Source organism: Bombina bombina, chromosome 1 (genome assembly GCF_027579735.1).
Source record: "Bombina bombina isolate aBomBom1 chromosome 1, aBomBom1.pri, whole genome shotgun sequence".
In the NCBI taxonomy this organism is placed as follows: domain Eukaryota; kingdom Metazoa; phylum Chordata; class Amphibia; order Anura; family Bombinatoridae; genus Bombina; species Bombina bombina.
In genome coordinates this window covers 39312629-39334503 of record NC_069499.1, presented here as the reverse complement: position 1 = coordinate 39334503, position 21875 = coordinate 39312629, and the positions used below count along the sequence as shown (strand labels likewise).

Here is a 21875-nt window from a genome sequence, read left to right as displayed (position 1 = left end):
CTATGTAAATGGATCATCTACAAAAGATTTATGCAAAGAAAAATCTAGTGCACCATGCCCTTTTAAATCGATCTGCAGTGGTTTTTATTAATACTATAGTATAATGAGTTATAGACATCTGATCACGTTTAACACTTTAATAATCCTACAGAACAGCCACCACTGAGGGGCAGGCTTGGGATGAGCTTGGATAGTGTAGCACTCACCACCTATTGTGAAAACTTGTGTGTAGATAAGAGAGACATTGCGTTTCTGGGATATGAAGTTCTTTCTAAGTGATTTGTCCAAAAGAAAAGGAAAGGAGAGACTACAAGTCCCTGCATGCAACGCGCGTTATCAGCAGTCCATGCGCACAATTACATTGTATCCTATCAAACCAAAGGGGGATGATGTCACCTGCAATCTGCAACACACAGGGGCTTGCCAGGAAACCGTTTAAATAGATCCTATTGTAGGCAGAGTGCATGACATTCAGTGTAATAAAGCATGGGATCTAGCAGGTAAGGAACATACTCTGCACGTTATGAAATAGAAGTGCCATGTTCGTTTAAATCTGTGTCTTCCTGTACAGCAGACGGGAAGGTGTATATATGTGTATATGTAAAAACCGGTCGCTCAGGTTATGGGTGTGACAGAACAGGGATGGTGGTTTTGTGCTTTTACACATGCCGGGGAGGAAGGAGTTAATGGACTCCCCGTCTGTCTATTGTTAAAATGCAGATGCTCTGCAGATCTGCTGCTCAGTGTGCATGAATAGCTGTATAACAATGGTCCTAGTGCTGGGATTCCTTCCATTTACTTCTAAAGCGCCGTCATATGCTGGATTGTGGAACAAGGGCTCACATACACATGATACATATATGGTTAGTCCTGTGCTTACGGTAATACACGTATACATATAGGGTTAGTCCTGTCCTTACAGTAATACACATATACATACATATAGGGTTAGTCCTGTGCTTACAGTAATACACATATACATACATATAGGGTTAGTCCTGTGCTTACAGTAATACACATATACACAATACATATAGGGTTAGTCATGCGCTTACAGTAATATACATATACACAATACATATAGGGTTAGTCATGCGCTTACAGTAATACATATAGGGTTAGTCATGTGCTTACAGTAATACACATATACATATAGGGTTAGTCCTGTCGTTACAGTAATACACATATACATATAGGGTTAGTCCTGTCCTTACAGTAATACACATATACATATAGGGTTAGTCCTGTCCTTACAGTAATACACATATACATAATACATATAGGGTTAGTCCTGTGCTTACAGTAATACATATATACATATATAGTTAGTCCTGTGCTTACAGTAATACACCTATACATATAGGGTTAGTCCTGTCCTTACAGTAATACACATATACATAATACATATAGGGTTAGTCCTGTCCTTACAGTAATACACATATACATATAGGGTTAGTCCTGTCCTTACAGTAATACACATATACATAATACATATAGGGTTAGTCCTGTCCTTACAGTAATACACATATACATAATACATATAGGGTTAGTCCTGTGCTTACAGTAATACACATATACATAATACATATATAGTTAGTCCTGTGCTTACAGTAATACACCTATACATATAGGGTTAGTCCTGTGCTTACAGTAATACATATATACATAATACATATATGGTTAGTCCTGTGCTTACAGTAATACATATATACATAATACATATATGGTTAGTCCTGTGCTTACAGTAATACACATATACATAATACATATAGGGTTAGTCCTGTGCTTACAGTAATACACATATACATAATACATATAGGGTTAGTCCTGTCCTTACAGTAATACACATATACATATAGGGTTAGTCCTGTGCTTACAGTAATACACATATACATATAGGGTTAGTCCTGTGCTTACAGTAATACACATATACATATAGGGTTAGTCCTGTGCTTACAGTAATACACCTATACATATAGGGTTAGTCCTGTGCTTACAGTAATACATATATACATAATACATATATGGTTAGTCCTGTGCTTACAGTAATACACATATACATAATACATATAGGGTTAGTCCTGTGCTTACAGTAATACACATATACATAATACATATAGGGTTAGTCCTGTGCTTACAGTAATATACATAATACATATAGGGTTAGTCATGCGCTTACAGTAATATACATAATACATATAGGGTTAGTCCTGTGCTTACAGTAATACACATATACATATAGGGTTAGTCCTGTGCTTACAATAATACACATATACATAATACATATATGGTTAGTCCTGTGCTTACAGTAATACACATATACATATAGGGTTAGTCCTGTGCTTACAGTAATATACATATAGGGTTAGTCATGCGCTTACAGTAATATACATATACATAATACATATATGGTTAGTCCTGTGCTTACAGTAATACACATATACATATGGGGTTAGTCCTGTGCTTACAGTAATACACATATACATAATACATATATGGTTAGTCCTGTGCGTACAGTAATACACATATACATAATACATATATGGTTAGTCCTGTGCTTACAGTAATATATATATATATATATATATATATATATATATATATATATATATATATATATATATATATACATACATAATACATATATGGTTAGTTATGTGCTTACAGTAATACACATGATACATATAGGGTTAGTCACGGGCTTACAGTAATACACATATACATAACACATATAGGGTTAGTCCTGTGCTTACAGTAATACACATATACATATATGGTTAGTCCTGTGCTTACAGTAATACATATATGGTTAGTCCTGTGCTTACAGTAATATATATATATACATAATACATATATGGTTACTTATGTGCTTACAGTAATACACATACACATGATACATATATGGTTAGTCCTGTGCTTACAGTAATACATATATACATAATACATATATGGTTAGTCCTGTGCTTACAGTAATACACATATACATATAGGGTTAGTCCTGTGCTTACAGTAATACACATATACATAATACATATAGGGTTAGTCCTGTGCTTACAGTAATACACATATACATATAGGGTTAGTCCTGTGCTTACAGTAATACACATATAGGGTTAGTCATGCGCTTACAATAATATACATAATACATATAGGGTTAGTCTTGTGGTTACAGTAATATACATATAGGGTTAGTCCTGTGCTTACAGTAATACACATACATAATACATATAGGGTTAGTCCTGTGCTTACAGTAATACACATACATAATACATATAGGGTTAGTTATGTGCTTACAGTACTACATATAGACATAAGACATATAGGGTTAGTCATGTGCTTACAGTGATACATATAGGGTTAGTCATGTGCTTACAGTAATACATATAGGGTTAGTCCTGTGGTTACAGTAATACATATATACATATAGGGTTAGTCCTGTGCTTAAAGTAATACATATAGGGTTAGTCCTGTGCTTACAGTAATACATATATACATATAGGGTTAGTCCTGTGCTTACAGTAATACATATATACTTATAGGGTTAGTCCTGTGCTTACAGTAATACATATATACATATAGGTTTAGTCCTGTGCTTACAGTAATACATATATACATAATACATATAGGGTTAGTCATGTGCTTACAGTAATAAACATACATAATACATATAGGGTTAGTCCTGTGCTTACAGTAATACACATACATAGTACACATAGCGTTAGTCATGTGCTTACAGTAATACATACATAGTACATATAGGGTTAGTCCTGTGCTTACAGTAATATACATAATACATATAGGGTTAGTCATGTGCTTACAGTAATACATATAGAGTTAGTCCTGTCCTTGCAGTAATGCATATATACATAATACATATAGGGTTAGTCATGTGCTTACAGTAATAAACATACATAATACATATAGGGTTAGTCCTGTGCTTACAGTAATACACATACATAGTACACATAGCGTTAGTCATGTGCTTACAGTAATACATACATAGTACATATAGGGTTAGTCCTGTGCTTACAGTAATACACATACATAGTACACATAGGGTTAGTCCTGTGCTTACAGTAATACATATAGAGTTAGTCATGTGCTTACAGTAATATATATATACATAATACATATAGGGTTAGTCCTGTGCTTACAGTAATACATATATACATAATACATATAGGGTTAGTGCTGTGCTTACAGTAATACATATATACATAATACATATAGGGTTAGTCCTGTGCTTACAGTAATACATATAGACATAATATATATAGGGTTAGTCATGTGCTTACAGTAATACACATAGACATAATACATATAGGGTTAGTCATGTGCTTACAGTAATACACATATACATTATACATATAGGGTTAGTCCTGTGCTTACAGTAATACATATATACATAATACATATATGGTTAGTCATGTGCTTACAGTAATACATATATTCATAATACATATAGGGTTAGTCATGTGCTTACAGTAATACATATATACATAATACATATAGGGTTAGTCATGTGCTTACAGTAATACATATAGGGTTAGTCCTGTGCTTACAGTAATACATATATACATAATACATATAGGTTTAGTCCTGTGCTTACAGTAATACATATATACATAATACATATAGGGTTAGTCCTGTGCTTACAGTAATACACATATACATATAGGTTTAGTCCTGTGCTTACAGTAATACATATAGACATAATACATATAGGGTTAGTCCTGAGCTTACAGTAATACACATACATAATAAATATAGGGTTAGTCATGTGCTTACAGTAATATACATATACATAATACATATAGGGTTAGTCATGTGCTTACAGTAATACATATAGGGTTAGTCATGTTCCTACAGTAATACACATATACATAATACATATAGGGTTAGTCCTGTGCTTACAGTAATACATAGTACACATAGGGTTAGTCCTGTGCTTACAGTAATACACATATACATATAGGGTTAGTCCTGTCGTTACAGTAATACACATATACATATAGGGTTAGTCCTGTCCTTACAGTAATACATATATACATATAGGGTTAGTCCTGTCCTTACAGTAATACACATATACATAATACATATAGGGTTAGTCATGTGCTTACAGTAATATACAAATACATAATACATATAGGGTTAGTCCTGTGCTTGCAGTAATACATAATACATATGGGGTTAGTCATGTGCTTACAGTAATACATAATACATATGGGGTTAGTCCTGTCGTTACAGTAATACACATATACATATAGGGTTAGTCCTGTCCTTACAGTAATACACATATACATATAGGGTTAGTCCTGTCCTTACAGTAATACACATATACATAATACATATAGGGTTAGTCATGTGCTTACAGTAATATACAAATACATAATACATATAGGGTTAGTCCTGTGCTTACAGTTATACATATATACATAATACATATAGGGGTAGTCATGTGCTTACAGTAATACATATAGGGTTAGTCCTGTGCTTACAGTAATACATATATACATAATACATATAGGGTTAGTCCTGTGCTTACAGTAATACATATAGACATAATACATATAGGGTAAGTCATGTGCTTACAGTAATACATATATACATAATACATATAGGGTTAGTCCTGTGCTTACAGTAATACACATATACATAATACATATAGGGTTAGTCATGTGCTTACAGTAATACATATAGGGTTAGTCATGTGCTTACAGTAATACATATAGGGTTAGTCATGTGCTTACAGTAATATACATATACATAATACATATAAGGTTAGTCCTCTGCTTGCAGTAATACAAATATACATAATACATATAGGGTTAGTCCTGTGCTTACAGTAATACACATGTACATATAGGGTTAGTCATGTGCTTACAGTAATACGTATATACATAATACATATAGGTTTAGTCATGTGCTTACAGTAATACATATAGGGTTAGTCATGTGCTTACAGTAATACATATAGGGTTAGTCATGTGCTTACAGTAATATACATATACATAATACATATAAGGTTAGTCCTCTGCTTGCAGTAATACATATATACATAATACATATAGGGTTAGTCCTGTGCTTACAGTAATACACATGTACATATAGGGTTAGTCATGTGCTTACAGTAATATGTATATACATAATACATATAGGTTTAGTCATGTGCTTACAGTAATACTTATATACATAATACATATAGGGTTAGTCCTGTGCTTACAGTAATACACATATACATAATACATATAGGGTTAGTCTTGTGCTTACAGTAATATACATATAGGGTTAGTCCTCTTCTTGCAGTAATACATATATACATAATACATGTAGGGTTAGTCCTGTGCTTACAGTAATACATATAGACATAATATATATAGGGTTAGTCATGTGCTTACAGTAATACATATATACATAATACATATAGGGTTAGTCATGTGCTTACAGTAATACATATATACATAATACATATAGGGTTAGTCCTGTGCTTACAGTAATACACATATACATATAGGGTTAATCATGTGCTTACAGTAATACGTATATACATAATACGTATAGGTTTAGTCCTGTTCTTACATATATACATAATACATATAGGGTTAGTCATGTGCTTACAGTAATACACATATACATAATACATATAGGGTTAGTCCTGTGCTTACAGTAATACATATAGACATAATACATATAGGGTTAGTCCTGTGCTTACAGTAATACACATATACATAATACATATAGGGTTAGTCCTGTGCTTATAGTAATACATATAGACATAATATATATAGGGTTAGTCATGTGCTTACAGTAATACACATACAAAATACATATAGGGTTAGTCCTGTGCTTACAGTAATACATATAGACATAATACATATAGGGTTAGTCCTGAGCTTACAGTAATACACATACATAATAAATATAGGGTTAGTCATGTGCTTACAGTAATATACATATACATAATACATATAGGGTTAGTCATGTGCTTACAGTAATACATATAGGGTTAGTCATGTTCCTACAGTAATACACATATACATAATACATATAGGGTTAGTCCTGTGCTTACAGTAATACACATACATAGTACACATAGGGTTAGTCCTGGGCTTACAGTAATACATATATACATAATACATATAGGGTAAGTCATGTGCTTACGGTAATACATAATACATATGGGGTTAGTCATGTGCTTACAGTAATACATATATACATAATACATATAGGGTTAGTCCTGTGCTTACAGTAATACACATATACATAATACATATAGGGTTAGTCATGTGCTTACAGTAATACATATAGGGTTAGTCCTGTGCTTACAGTAATACATATATACATAATACATATAGGGTTAGTCATGTGCTTACAGTAATACATATAGGGTTAGTCATGTGCTTACAGTAATACATATAGACATAATACATATAGGGTTAGTCCTGTGCTTACAGTAATACACATATACATAATACATATAGGTTTAGTCCTCTGCTTACAGTAATACATATATACATAATACATATAGGGTTAGTCATGTGCTTACAGTAATACATATATACATAATACATATAGGGTTAGTCATGTGCTTACAGTAATACATATAAACATAATACATATAGGGTTAGTCATGTGCTTACAGTAATACATATATACATAATACATATAGGGTTAGTCATGTGCTTACAGTAATACATATATACATAATACATATAGGGTTAGTCATGTGCTTACAGTAATACACATATACATATAGGGTTAGTCCTGTCGTTACAGTAATACACATATACATATAGGGTTAGTCCTGTCCTTACAGTAATACACATATACATATAGGGTTAGTCCTGTCCTTACAGTAATACACATATACATAATACATATAGGGTTAGTCCTGTGCTTACAGTAATACATATAGACATAATATATATAGGGTTAGTCATGTGCTTACAGTAATACATATAAACATAATACATATAGGGTTAGTCATGTGCTTACAGTAATACATATATACATAATACATATAGGGTTAGTCATGTGCTTACAGTAATACATATATACATAATACATATAGGGTTAGTCATGTGCTTACAGTAATACACATATACATATAGGGTTAGTCCTGTCGTTACAGTAATACACATATACATATAGGGTTAGTCCTGTCCTTACAGTAATACACATATACATATAGGGTTAGTCCTGTCCTTACAGTAATACACATATACATAATACATATAGGGTTAGTCCTGTGCTTACAGTAATACATATAGACATAATATATATAGGGTTAGTCATGTGCTTACAGTAATACATATATACATATAGGGTTAGTCCTGTGCTTACAGTAATACACCTATACATATAGGGTTAGTCCTGTGCTTACAGTAATACACATATACATAATACATATAGGGTTAGTCATGTGCTTACAGTAATATATATATACATATAGGGTTAGTCCTCTGCTTACAGTAATACATATATACATAATACATATAGGGTTAGTCATGTGCTTACAGTAATACATATAGACATAATACATATAGGGTTAGTCATGTGCTTACAGTAATACATATAGGGTCAGTCCTGTGCTTACAGTAATACACATAGACATAATACATATAGGGTTAGTCATGTGCTTACAGTAATACATATAGGGTTAGTCCTGTGCTTACAGTAATACATATATACATAATACATATAGGGTTAGTTATGTGCTTACAGTAATATACATAATACATATAGGGTTAGTCCTGGGCTTACAGTAATACATATATACATAATACATATAGGGTTAGTCATGTGCTTACAGTAATACACATATACATAATACATATAGGGTTAGTCATGTGCTTACAGTATTACATATATACATAATACACATATGGTTAGTCCTCTGCTTACAGTAATAAATATATACATAATACACATACATAATACATATATGGTTAGTCATGTGCTTACAGTAATACATAATACATATAGGGTTAGTCATGTGCTTACAGTAATACATATATACATATAGGGTTAGTCATGTGCTTACAGTAATACATATATACATATAGGGTTAGTCATGTGCTTACAGTAATACATATATACATATAGGGTTAGTCCTCTGCTTACAGTAATAAATATATACATAATACACATACATAATACATATATGGTTAGTCATGTGCTTACAGTAATACATAATACATATATGGTTAGTCATGTGCTTACAGTAATACATAATACATATAGGGTTAGTCATGTGCTTACAGTAATACACATATACATATAGGGTTAGTCCTGTCGTTACAGTAATACACATATACATATAGGGTTAGTCCTGTCCTTACAGTAATACACATATACATAATACATATAGGTTTAGTCCTGTGCTTACAGTAATACATATATACATATAGGGTTAGTCCTGTGCTTACAGTAATACACCTATACATATAGGGTTAGTCCTGTGCTTACAGTAATACATATATACATAATACATATATGGTTAGTCCTGTGCTTACAGTAATACATATATACATAATACATATAGGGTTAGTCCTGTGCTTACAGTAATACACATGTACATATAGGGTTAGTCATGTGCTTACAGTAATACGTATATACATAATACATATAGGTTTAGTCATGTGCTTACAGTAATACATATATACATAATACATATAGGGTTAGTCCTGTGCTTACAGTAATACACATATACATAATACATATAGGGTTAGTCATGTGCTTACAGTAATACGTATATACATAATACATATAGGGTTTGTCATGTGCTTACAGTAATACTTATATACATAATACATATAGGGTTAGTCCTGTGCTTACAGTAATACACATATACATAATACATATAGGGTTAGTCCTGTGCTTACAGTAATACATATATACATAATACATATAGGGTTAGTCATGTGCTTACAGTAATACATATATACATAATACATATAGGGTTAGTCCTGTGCTTACAGTAATACATATATACATAATACATATAGGGTCAGTCCCGTGCTTACAGTAATACACATAGACATAATACATATAGGATTAGTCTTGTCCTTACAGTAATACATATATACATAATACATATTTATTTATTTATTTATTTATAAAATATTTTACCAGGAAGGATACATTGAGATTTCTCTCGTTTTCAAGTATGTCCTGGGATCACAAAACATTGCATTGATACAATTACTGCCATGCATATATACTGTAATACATATATACATAATACACATAGGGTTAACCCTGTGCTTACAGTAATACATATAGACATAATACATATAGGATTAGTCCTGTCCTTACAGTAATACATATATACATAATACATATAGGGTTAGTTATGTGCTTACAGTAATATACATAATACATATAGGGTTAGTCATGTGCTTACAGTAATATGTATATACATAATACATATAGGGTTAGTCATGTGCTTACAGTAATACATATATACATAATACATATAGGGTTAGTCATGTGCTTACAGTAATACATATATACCTAATACATATAGGGTTAGTCCTGGGCTTACAGTAATACATATATACATAATACATATAGGGTTAGTCATGTGCTTACAGTAATACATATAGGGTTAGTCATGTGCTTACAGTAATACATATATACATAATACATATAGGGTTAGTCCTGTGCTTACAGTAATACATATATACATAATACATATAGGGTTAGTCATGTGCTTACAGTAATACATATAGTGTTAGTCATGTGCTTACAGTAATACACATATACATAATACACATAGGGTTAGCCCTGTGCTTACAGTAATAAATATATACATAATACACATACATAATACATATAGGGTTAGCCCTGTGCTTACAGTAATAAATATATACATAATACACATACATAATACATATAGGGTTAGCCCTGTGCTTACAGTAATAAATATATACATAATACACATACATAATACATATAGGGTTAGTCATGTGCTTACAGTAATACATATAGGGTTAGTCATGTGCTTACAGTAATACATATATACATAATACACATAGGGTTAACCCTGTGCTTACAGTAATACATATAGACATAATACACATACATAATACATATAGGGTAAGTCCTGTGCTTACAGTAATACATATAGACATAATACACATACATAATACATATAGGGTAAGTCCTGTGCTTACAGTAATACATATATACATAATACATATAGGGTTAGTCATGTGCTTACAGTAATACACATATACATAATACACATAGGGTTAGTCCTGTGCTTACAGTAATAAATATATACATAATACATATAGGGTTAGTCATGTGCTTACAGTAATACACATATATGATACATATAGGGTTAGTCATGTGCTTACAGTTATACATATATACATAATACATATAGGGGTAGTCCTGTGCTTACAGTAATACACATATATAATACATATAGGGATAGTCCTGTGCTTACAGTTATACATATATACATAATACATATAGGGGTAGTCCTGTGCTTACAGTAATACACATACATAATACATATAGGGTTAGTCCTGTGCTTACGGTAATACATATAGGGTTAGTCCTGTCATGAGGTCACATGCTGCAACTTTACAGTTTGATTAGAATTCATTAATAAAATACTTTGAGCCAGATAAATGCAAAATGTATACGTTAATTTATTTTGCAATAGTTTGTGTTTCATATTGTGTCTCTTGTGCAGCACTACAGTTTGTTAGTGAGCTATAAAGTAACTAATCATGTTACACATTGCCCTGTATCAATCATGTTGCTTATTTGTTTGATCTGTTCAGGAGCTGATTATATGCTGCTTGGTTGGGGGTATCTGTTGCTTATTGGCTGCCAGTTAAGCTATAAAGCATTGATGGCAATGCCCTGCAGCCAAGGGGTTAATGTGTGCACTGCCCTGTTTGATGTGACCCCCTGTATGGATGCACAGTGCCTTTTTCCTGCACATGTGTTTGAGTATCTTCTGCCCTCACCACAGACAGGATAATCAGGTTTCTCTTTAGTAAACTACTTGCCAAAGCCCTTCCCCAGCCTGGGGCAATGGGGACTTGTTCTGCCCCCATAGCTTTCTATGAATACCAAAGCTCTGGAGTTTTTGCCATTTAAGTCATTTTTTAAATAAATAGAAATGGTCTATAGTGAATGTTCTCAGCTCTGGTGTTTAAAACTGCATGAAGTCTGTTCTGGCTACTTTGGTAGTGAGGGGGTTAATCTATGTAATGAATGCACTGCACACTGGCCACATGTTTGGCTTTAGTGTAACTGTAGACTTTATGCTACATAGCAGTAGGGAGCAGTTTGTGCTCTCTGATTTCAGCCATAAATTCTTTACTTTTTCTTATAGCAAGTTCTTCATGCACTCCATCTTGCCCAGTTCACATTACTATTAACATCAGCATTACCCAGTGTGTTCCCAGGCCTTGGTGTTTAGATGCAAGACATGACCTCTTGTTCTAACATGTCTTTATAAACTCACTGTAAGATCTTTTGTTATGGAGCTTGTTTCATATCTGACATGAGATGCAGAAAGTCTGTGCTTGTTCATAACATGGTTTATTTATGCAACGTATAGATCTATTTTACTAATATTTATTTATTTCTTTATTAGCCAGGATGCTAGTCTGACAGCAGACTAAATGGAGGCAGAATGCCAGGTGACTAGGAGACTTGCTAGGCTGGCATGACGAATGCTCATTAGTCATGCTCATCAAAGGCTAGCCATGCTACCAGGAGTGATGCCCACTAGCCGGGCTGTCAGTAGAGAGTGTAATGCCCACTAGCCAGGCTGTCAGTAGGGCGTATGATGCCCACTAGCCGGGCTGTCAGTAGGGCGTGTGATGCCCACTAGCCAGGCTGTCGGTAGAGAGTGTAATGCCCACTAGCCAGGCTGTCAGTAGGGCGTATGATGCCCACTAGCCGGGCTGTCAGTAGGGCGTGTGATGCCCACTAGCCAGGCTGTCAGTAGGGCGTGTGATGCCCACTAGCCGGGCTGTCAGTAGGGCGTGTGATGCCCACTAGCCGGGCTGTCAGTAGGGCGTATGATGCCCACTAGCCGGGCTGTCAGTAGGGCGTGTGATGCCCACTAGCCAGGCTGTCAGTAGGGAGAGTGTGATCACCACTAGCCGGGCTGTCAGTAGGGCGTATGATGCCCACTAGCCGGGCTGTCAGTAGGGAGTATGATTCCCACTAGCCGGGCTGTCAGTAGGGAGTATGATGCCCACTAGCCGGGCTGTCAGTAGGGAGTATGATGCCCACTAGCCGGGCTGTCAGTAGGGAGTATGATGCCCACTAGCCGGGCTGTCAGTAGGGAGTATGATGCCCACTAGCCGGGCTGTCAGTAGGGAGTATGATGCCCACTAGCCGGGCTGTCAGTAGGGAGTATGATGCCCACTAGCCGGGCTGTCAGTAGAGAGTGTAATGCCCACTAGCTGGGCTGTCAGTAGAGAGTGTGATGCCCACTAGCTGGGCTGTCAGTAGAGAGTGTGATGCCCACTAGCTGGGCTGTCAGTAGAGAGTGTGATGCCCACTAGCCGGGCTGTCAGTAGAGAGTGTGATGCCCACCAGCCGGGCTGTCAGTAGGGAAGAGTGTGATGCCCACCAGCCGGGCTGTCAGTGGGGAGAGTGTGATGCCCACCAGCCGGGCTGTCAGTGGGGAGAGTGTGATGCCCACCAGCCGGGCTGTCAGTGGGGAGAGTGTGATGCCCACCAGCCGGGCTGTCAGTGGGGAGAGTGTGATGCCCACCAGCCGGGCTGTCAGTGGGGAGAGTGTGATGCCCACCAGCCGGGCTGTCAGTGGGGAGAGTGTGATGCCCACCAGCCGGGCTGTCAGTGGGGAGAGTGTGATGCCCACCAGCCGGGCTGTCAGTGGGGAGAGTGTGATGCCCACCAGCCGGGCTGTCAGTGGGGAGAGTGTGATGCCCACCAGCCGGGCTGTCAGTGGGGAGAGTGTGATGCCCACCAGCCGGGCTGTCAGTGGGGAGAGTGTGATGCCCACCAGCCGGGCTGTCAGTGGGGAGAGTGTGATGCCCACCAGCCGGGCTGTCAGTGGGGAGAGTGTGATGCCCACCAGCTGGGCTGTCAGTAGGGAGAGTGTGATGCCCACCAGCTGGGCTGTCAGTAGGGAGAGTGTGATGCCCACTAGCTGGGCTGTCAGTAGGGAGAGTGTGATGCCCACTAGCTGGGCTGTCAGTAGGGAGAGTGTGATGCCCACTAGCTGGGCTGTCAGTAGGGAGAGTGTGATGCCCACTAGCTGGGCTGTCAGTAGGGAGAGTGTGATGCCCACTAGCTGGGCTGTCAGTAGGGAGAGTGTGATGCCCACTAGCTGGGCTGTCAGTAGGGAGAGTGTGATGCCCACTAGCTGGGCTGTCAGTAGGGAGAGTGTGATGCCCACTAGCTGGGCTGTCAGTAGGGAGAGTGCGATGCCCACTAGCTGGGCTGTCAGTAGGGAGAGTGCGATGCCCACTAGCTGGGCTGTCAGTAGGGAGAGTGCGATGCCCACTAGCTGGGCTGTCAGTAGGGAGAGTGCGATGCCCACTAGCTGGGCTGTCAGTAGGGAGAGTGCGATGCCCACTAGCTGGGCTGTCAGTAGGGAGAGTGCGATGCCCACTAGCTGGGCTGTCAGTAGGGAGAGTGCGATGCCCACTAGCCGGGCTGTCAGTAGGGACTAGGGCAGTGATTAGCAAAAATTTTTTTGCCGTGGCACACTTTTTTACATAAAAAAAATCCTGTGGCACACACACACCTGTACTGTGCTGTCATGCCTCCTACAAACTATACATGACATATTGACATTCATTCACAAACAATCGTAATGATTGTCTGTGAATGAATGGCAATGTCATGGTTGTAAATGATGCCTGATGAGCCTGTCACATACCTCCCAATATTTCAAAATTTGAAAGAGGGACACCCCCGCACTGTTGTCAGTCTGGCGCGGCACACCTGAGGATCTCTCACGGCACACTGGTTGAAAAACACTGCACTAGGTAGTGTGAGGCCCACTATTCACTGATAATAAACTCATCATTCACGCTGCCAGGAGTGATGCCCACTAGCCAGACTGACAGATTCAGCTCTACAATCTCGCTCTGGCTGTCATCCTATCACGAGTGGCTCCTGCCTTTTTGTTTCCACGGTAACCTCCCTATCTCCCTGCAGTGGGCTATCAACCATATAATAAATGTCCTCAAATGAATAAAATGTAACTGTTTCTATGCCAATCTATACCATCTATAGTATGTGCTAATTTAAAGGGACAGTCTGCAGTAAAATTGTTATTGTTTAAAAAAAAAAAAAATAGACAATGCCTTTACTACCCATTCCCCAGCTTTGCACAACTAGCATTGTTAGATTAATATACTTTATAACATTTAAACCTCTAAATTTCTGCCTGTTTCAAAGGCTCTATTGACAGCCTCTTAATCATATGCATTTGCTTTTCACAACAGGAGTCTGCTAGTTCATGTGGGCCATATAGATAACATTGTGCTCACGCCTGAGAAGTTATTTGAGTCGGCACAACACTAACTGCAAGTCAATAGATAATAAATAGTCATGTGATCAGGGGGCTGTCAGAAGATGCTTAGATACAAGGTAATCAGAGGTAAAAAGTATTAATATAACAGTGCTGGTTATGCAAAACTGGGGAATGGGTAATAAATGGATTATCTATCTATATATTATAACATTTCTATTGTACATTGTCCCTTTAAATAATTGTGTTTAGCAGTATCAGAATGGGCACATGGGTTTATTTGATTTATTTTTGTGTTCTGCTCGGTCTGTTTTTGTTCTTTATCTACATTCATTGTTTAAAGTTAAACCACCCTGGTGACACTAACTTGTGGCTTGTAAGGAAATCCGATGTGTAGTACAACTAGATGCTGATTTATGTGCTGTCTATTTCCTGCTGCTGAGATAATAAAGATCTGTGGATCCCTGATAGGGCTGAGGAAGTGGCACTTGTGTCTGCAATTGGTATCAATAGATGCACAGATCTGTTTGTTTTAACTAGACACATATTAATTGCTTTGCTCCATTTATAGGGATGGTCTACTCCAGAATTTGTATGCTTTAAAAAGATAGATAATCCCTTTATTACCCATTCCCTAGTTTTGCATAACCAATACAGTTATAATAATACACTTTTTTTATCTCTGTGATTATCTTGTATCTAAGCCTCTGCAGACTGCTCCTTATCTCAGTTATATTAATATACTTTTTACCTCTGTGATTAACTTGTATCTAAGCCTCTGCAGACTGCTCCTTATCTCAGTTATATTAATATACTTTTTACCTCTGTGATTACCTGTATCTAAGCCTCTGCAGACTGCCCCTTATCTCAGTTCTTTTGACAGACTTGCATTTGTAGCCGATCTGTGCTGACTCCTAGGTGACTCCACGGGCACGAGCACAACGTTATCTATATGGCACATGTTTACTAACACCCTTTAGCTGTGACAAACTATCAAAATGCATTGAGATAAGAGGTAGACTTCAAGGGCTTAGAGATTAGCATAGGAGTCTACCTAGTTTTAGCTTTCAACACAGATTACCAAGAGAACAAAGCAAATTTGAAGATAAAAGTAAATTGGAAAGTTGTGTAAAATTGCAGGCCCAATCTGAATCATGAAAGTTTAATTTTGATTAGACTGTCCCTTTTAATCACATGGCTGCCATTAAATGCATTTTTCTTGCATTTCAATCAATGAGTTTTAAAATCTATTCCAGTTCAAATCGATATATTTAGCATGCAGACAGTTGCTGAATAAACATAGTTTTCTTGCCATGTTTGTTTTGGTGTGTTGCTGTCCACCACTAAGGTAATGTTGGTTTTACTATAGTCCACCAGTACTGGATTACATAGTATAGATCCATGCATTTTCTCTTACTTTCAAAATAAAAAAATCTTCTTATTCGTGTAAATATTTTGAATTTCTGCTTTGTTTTCACAGCTGACCCTTTTGCTTTCCTTTGATTGGACATAAACTTGAATTTGAAATGTATATGATTATGAACTCATCTTTTTTGTGTTAGTTTACTTTTACTAAAACGTTAGCACTGACTTTGCTGTAATGTTGTGCATAATGTCATCCTGTCACTGGGCTGTGATATTCTTTGTGGCTGATATATGTCTACATATACTTGGGAACAGGCATGGTAGCGTCTGTAGCACTGTTACTCTAACCTCTGTATGATGGTCTTGTTTTAAGGGACATTGTACACTAGATTTTTCTTTGCATAAATGTTTTGTAGATGATCCATTTATATCGCCCATCTGGGAGTGTTTTTGTAAAAATGTATTGTTATTTTTAAATAACATTGTGCTGATTTTCAGACTCCTAACCAAGCCCCAATGTTTTAGATGTATACTAAGGTCTACAGACTCCAGCTTGCTCCTGTTTGGGTAATCTGACTTTTCATATGCGGGGGAAAGTATCTGCTGTTCCTGTTTCCCCAGCCCCTTTTGCTAGGTGTCTCAGTCTAACCCCATCAACAGTGCTAAACTGGGAGCTTCTAAGTGCTTTTAAAAAAAGGTTTTATACTAGATTTTTAGATCAATATCTGCTTATTCTTCTTTATAGCACTGTCTATTACATGCAGTTAAAATTGGTGTATACTGTCCCTTTAAAAGGAATAATTGTTTAAAGTAATTTGTATAAACCACAATAGGAAGGTAAATATAACACAGTTTACTATTTGCTATTGTTGTTGTTTTTATTGTTTTAATGACCATTGAAGTTATTTATCTAATAAATTAGATGAGTCACTTGGTTAAACATTTTAGAGCTGTTATCTTGTATGTGCAATGACTTAGGCAGACTTGAGGGCTATTGAATGAATTACCCAGCTCCTCTTTGATCTGCCCCTTCCCCTGGTACCTGTCTGCTTATCTTACCCTGCCAGTGTCCTGTTTACAGGGATTCCATATAATGGCATCTGTGCCTCTTTACTTCCTGCTGGTGACATTCACATATCAGGGACGCCCCTGTGCAGATAAATAGAGTTGGAAGAGCGACCTCATTCTGTTCCCTAAGGTGTGAGTACACATTGCTAACGTGACCAGCGTGTTAATCGTGTCCTGAATTGCTCTGTACGTAATGCAGCCTTACAATAGTCCTTGTTGGATAGGAGGAGAATAAACATTTCTGACTACTGCACATATTTGTACAAGTCCTCTCTGTATCTCGACTGGGCTCCTAAAACCCCCCTGTGATTTATTTATATATATATATACATACATACATACATACATACATACATACATACATACATACATACATACATACATACACACATACATGGAGTGCAGAATTATTAGGCAAGTTGTATTTTTGAGGATTAATTTTATTATTGAACAACAACCATGTTCTCAATGAACCCAAAAAACTCATTAATATCAAAGCTGAATAGTTTTGGAAGTAGTTTTTAGTTTGTTTTTAGTTATAGCTATTTTAGGGGGATATCTGTGTGTGCAGGTGACTATTACTGTGCATAATTATTAGGCAACTTAACAAAAAACAAATATATACCCATTTCAATTATTTATTTTTACCAGTGAAACCAATATAACATCTCAACATTCACAAATATACATTTCTGACATTCAAAAACAAAACAAAAACAAATCAGTGACCAATATAGCCACCTTTCTTTGCAAGGACACTCAAAAGCCTGCCATCCATGGATTCTGTCAGTGTTTTGATCTGTTCACCATCAACATTGCGTGCAGCAGCAACCACAGCCTCCCAGACACTGTTCAGAGAGGTGTACTGTTTTCCCTCCTTGTAAATCTCACATTTGATGATGGACCACAGGTTCTCAATGGGGTTCAGATCAGGTGAACAAGGAGGCCATGTCATTAGATTTTCTTCTTTTATACCCTTTCTTGCCAGCCACGCTGTGGAGTACTTGGACGCGTGTGATGGAGCATTGTCCTGCATGAAAATCATGTTTTTCTTGAAGGATGCAGACTTCTTCCTGTACCACTGCTTAAAGAAGGTGTCTTCCAGAAACTGGCAGTAGGACTGGGAGTTGAGCTTGACTCCATCCTCAACCCGAAAAGGCCCCACAAGCTCATCTTTGATGATACCAGCCCAAACCAGTACTCCACCTCCACCTTGCTGGCGTCTGAGTCGGACTGGAGCTCTCTGCCCTTTACCAATCCAGCCACGGGCCCATCCATCTGGCCCATCAAGACTCACTCTCATTTCATCAGTCCATAAAACCTTAGAAAAATCAGTCTTGAGATATTTCTAGGCCCAGTCTTGACGTTTCAGCTTGTGTGTCTTGTTCAGTGGTGGTCGTCTTTCAGCCTTTCTTACCTTGGCCATGTCTCTGAGTATTGCACACCTTGTGCTTTTGGGCTCTCCAGTGATGTTGCAGCTCTGAAATATGGCCAAACTGGTGGCAAGTGGCATCTTGGCAGCTGCACGCTTGACTTTTCTCAGTTCATGGGCAGTTATTTTGCGCCTTGGTTTTTCCACACGCTTCTTGCGACCCTGTTGACTATTTTGAATGAAACGCTTGATTGTTCGATGATCACGCTTCAGAAGCTTTGCAATTTTAAGAGTGCTGCATCCCTCTGCAAGATATCTCACTATTTTTGACTTTTCTGAGCCTGTCAAGTCCTTCTTTTGACCCATTTTTCCAAAGGAAAGGAAGTTGCCTAATAATTATGCACACCTGATATAGGGTGTTGATGTCATTAGACCACACCCCTTCTCATTACAGAGATGCACATCACCTAATATGCTTAATTGGTAGTAGGCTTTCGAGCCTATACAGCTTGGAGTAAGACAACATGCATAAAGAGGATGATGTGGTCAAAATACTAATTTGCCTAATAATTCTGCACTCCCTATATATATATATATATATATATATATATATATATATATATATATATATATATATATATATATATATATATATATATATGTATGTGTATATATATATATATATATATATATGTGTATATGTATATATATATATATATATATATATATGTATGTGTATATGTATATATGTATGTATGTGTGTATATATATATGAATGTATGTGTATATGTATATATGTATGTATGTGTATATGTATATATGTATGTATGTGTATATGTATATATATATGTATGTGTATATATATATATATACACACACACACACGTCCCAGACTAGTACAAAATTGTAATGATCATGCAAGAAATTAAGATTTTTCCTCTATTTAAACATAAGTATACTTATAACTAAAAACTAAATGTATGGGAAATTGCTCTTTTGTGTTCATTATTTACACATGAAATTGCGGTTTTTGATCATTGAAACCACAACCTAATTAAATGTGTTGAGCTTGCAGGGAGAGCAGATGTCCTTTTTCTTATGCACCTAAGGACAATACTATGTGAGAGCAATTGAAAATTAATATTTTATTACCTAGTGCTCTGACCCACCACTAGGAGTGTGATTTAATCTTCTTTTTTTGTTTGTTTACATAGGTTTTTTTAAAGCCAGTACTGAGGTACTGAGATTTTAAGTATAGGTGGAGGTTTTCAACAAAGGCAGCTATTTCAAATGACTAGAGGGGCAAATAGATATTTGTAAACCATTTAACACTCTATCAGATAAAAAAAAAAATAGTTCAGTGGAAATATATTAAAGGGACATGCAATCCAATTTGTTTTCTTTTATGATTCAGATCGAATATACATTTTTAAACAACTTTTCAAATAACTATTATCAATTTTGCTTCATTCTCTTGGTATCCTTTGTTGCAGTAGCAGCAATGCACTACTGGGAGCTAGCTGAACACATTGGTAAGCCCATGACAAGAGGCATATATGTGCAGCCACCAATCGGCAGCTAGCTCCCTTATCCTGAGTCTACCTAGGTATGCTTTTAGAACAAAGGTTACTAAGAGAATTAAGTAAATTAGATACTATAAATAAATTGTAAAGTTGTTTAAAGTTGTATACTCTATCCAAATCATAAAAGGAAAATAGTGGGGTTCATGTTTCTTTAAGGGGAGACAAAAATACAGTACACTGTCCCTTTTTTAAAGGTTATGATATTTGTAAAGTCCTAAAATACCTATCTTTGTCAGCTTGTGTGATTGTTTGAACATACATTTTACTAATGACTGTAACAAAATAGATTGTATGTGTGTATGAGAGACAAAATGTGGAAACAAATCCAGACAATCAAATTGTCTGATTTGGAAAGAATTTATTTGCATATTATGGCGGAAAATAAGTATTTGGTCACCTACAAACAAGCAAGATTTCTGGCTCTCACAGACCTGTATCTTCTTCTTTAAGAGGCTCCTCTGTCCTCCACTCATTACCTGTATTAATGGCACCTGTTTGAACTTGTTATCAGTATAAAAGACACCTGTCCACAACCTCAAAAAGTCACACTCCAAACTCCACAATGGTGAAGACCAAAGAGCTGTCGAAGGACACCAGAAACAAAATTGTAGACCTGCACCAGGCTGGGAAGACTGAATCTGCAATAGGCAATCAGCTTGGTGTGAAGAAATCAACTGTGGGAGCAATAATTAGAAAATGGAAGACATAAAAGACCACTGATAATCTCCCTCGATCTGGGGCTCCACGCAAGATCTCACCCCGTGGGGTCAAAATAATCACAAGAACGGTGAGCAAACATCCCAGAACCACACGGGGGGACCTAGTGAATGACCTGCAGAGAGCTGGGATCAACATAAAAAAGGCTACCATCAGTAACACACTACGCCGCCAGGGACTCAGATCCTGCAGTGCCAGACGTGTCCCCCTGCTTAAGCCAGTACATGTCTGGGCCCATCTGAAGTATGCTAGAGAGCATTTGGATGATCCAGAAGCGGATTGA

At 36.7% G+C, this 21875-nt stretch overlaps 1 protein-coding gene across 2 annotated transcripts in view; it reads left to right on the top strand.

The window, feature by feature from the left end:
• The first annotated feature begins 370 nt into the window (after positions 1-370).
• DAAM1 (dishevelled associated activator of morphogenesis 1) overlaps positions 371-21875 on the top strand; it is a 427341-nt gene continuing 405836 nt past the window's right edge. For both annotated transcript variants that reach the window (XM_053697309.1, XM_053697307.1), the window contains exon 1: positions 371-500. The gene's annotated coding sequence lies outside the window, so the exon portion shown is untranslated. The remainder of the gene's footprint in view (positions 501-21875) is intronic.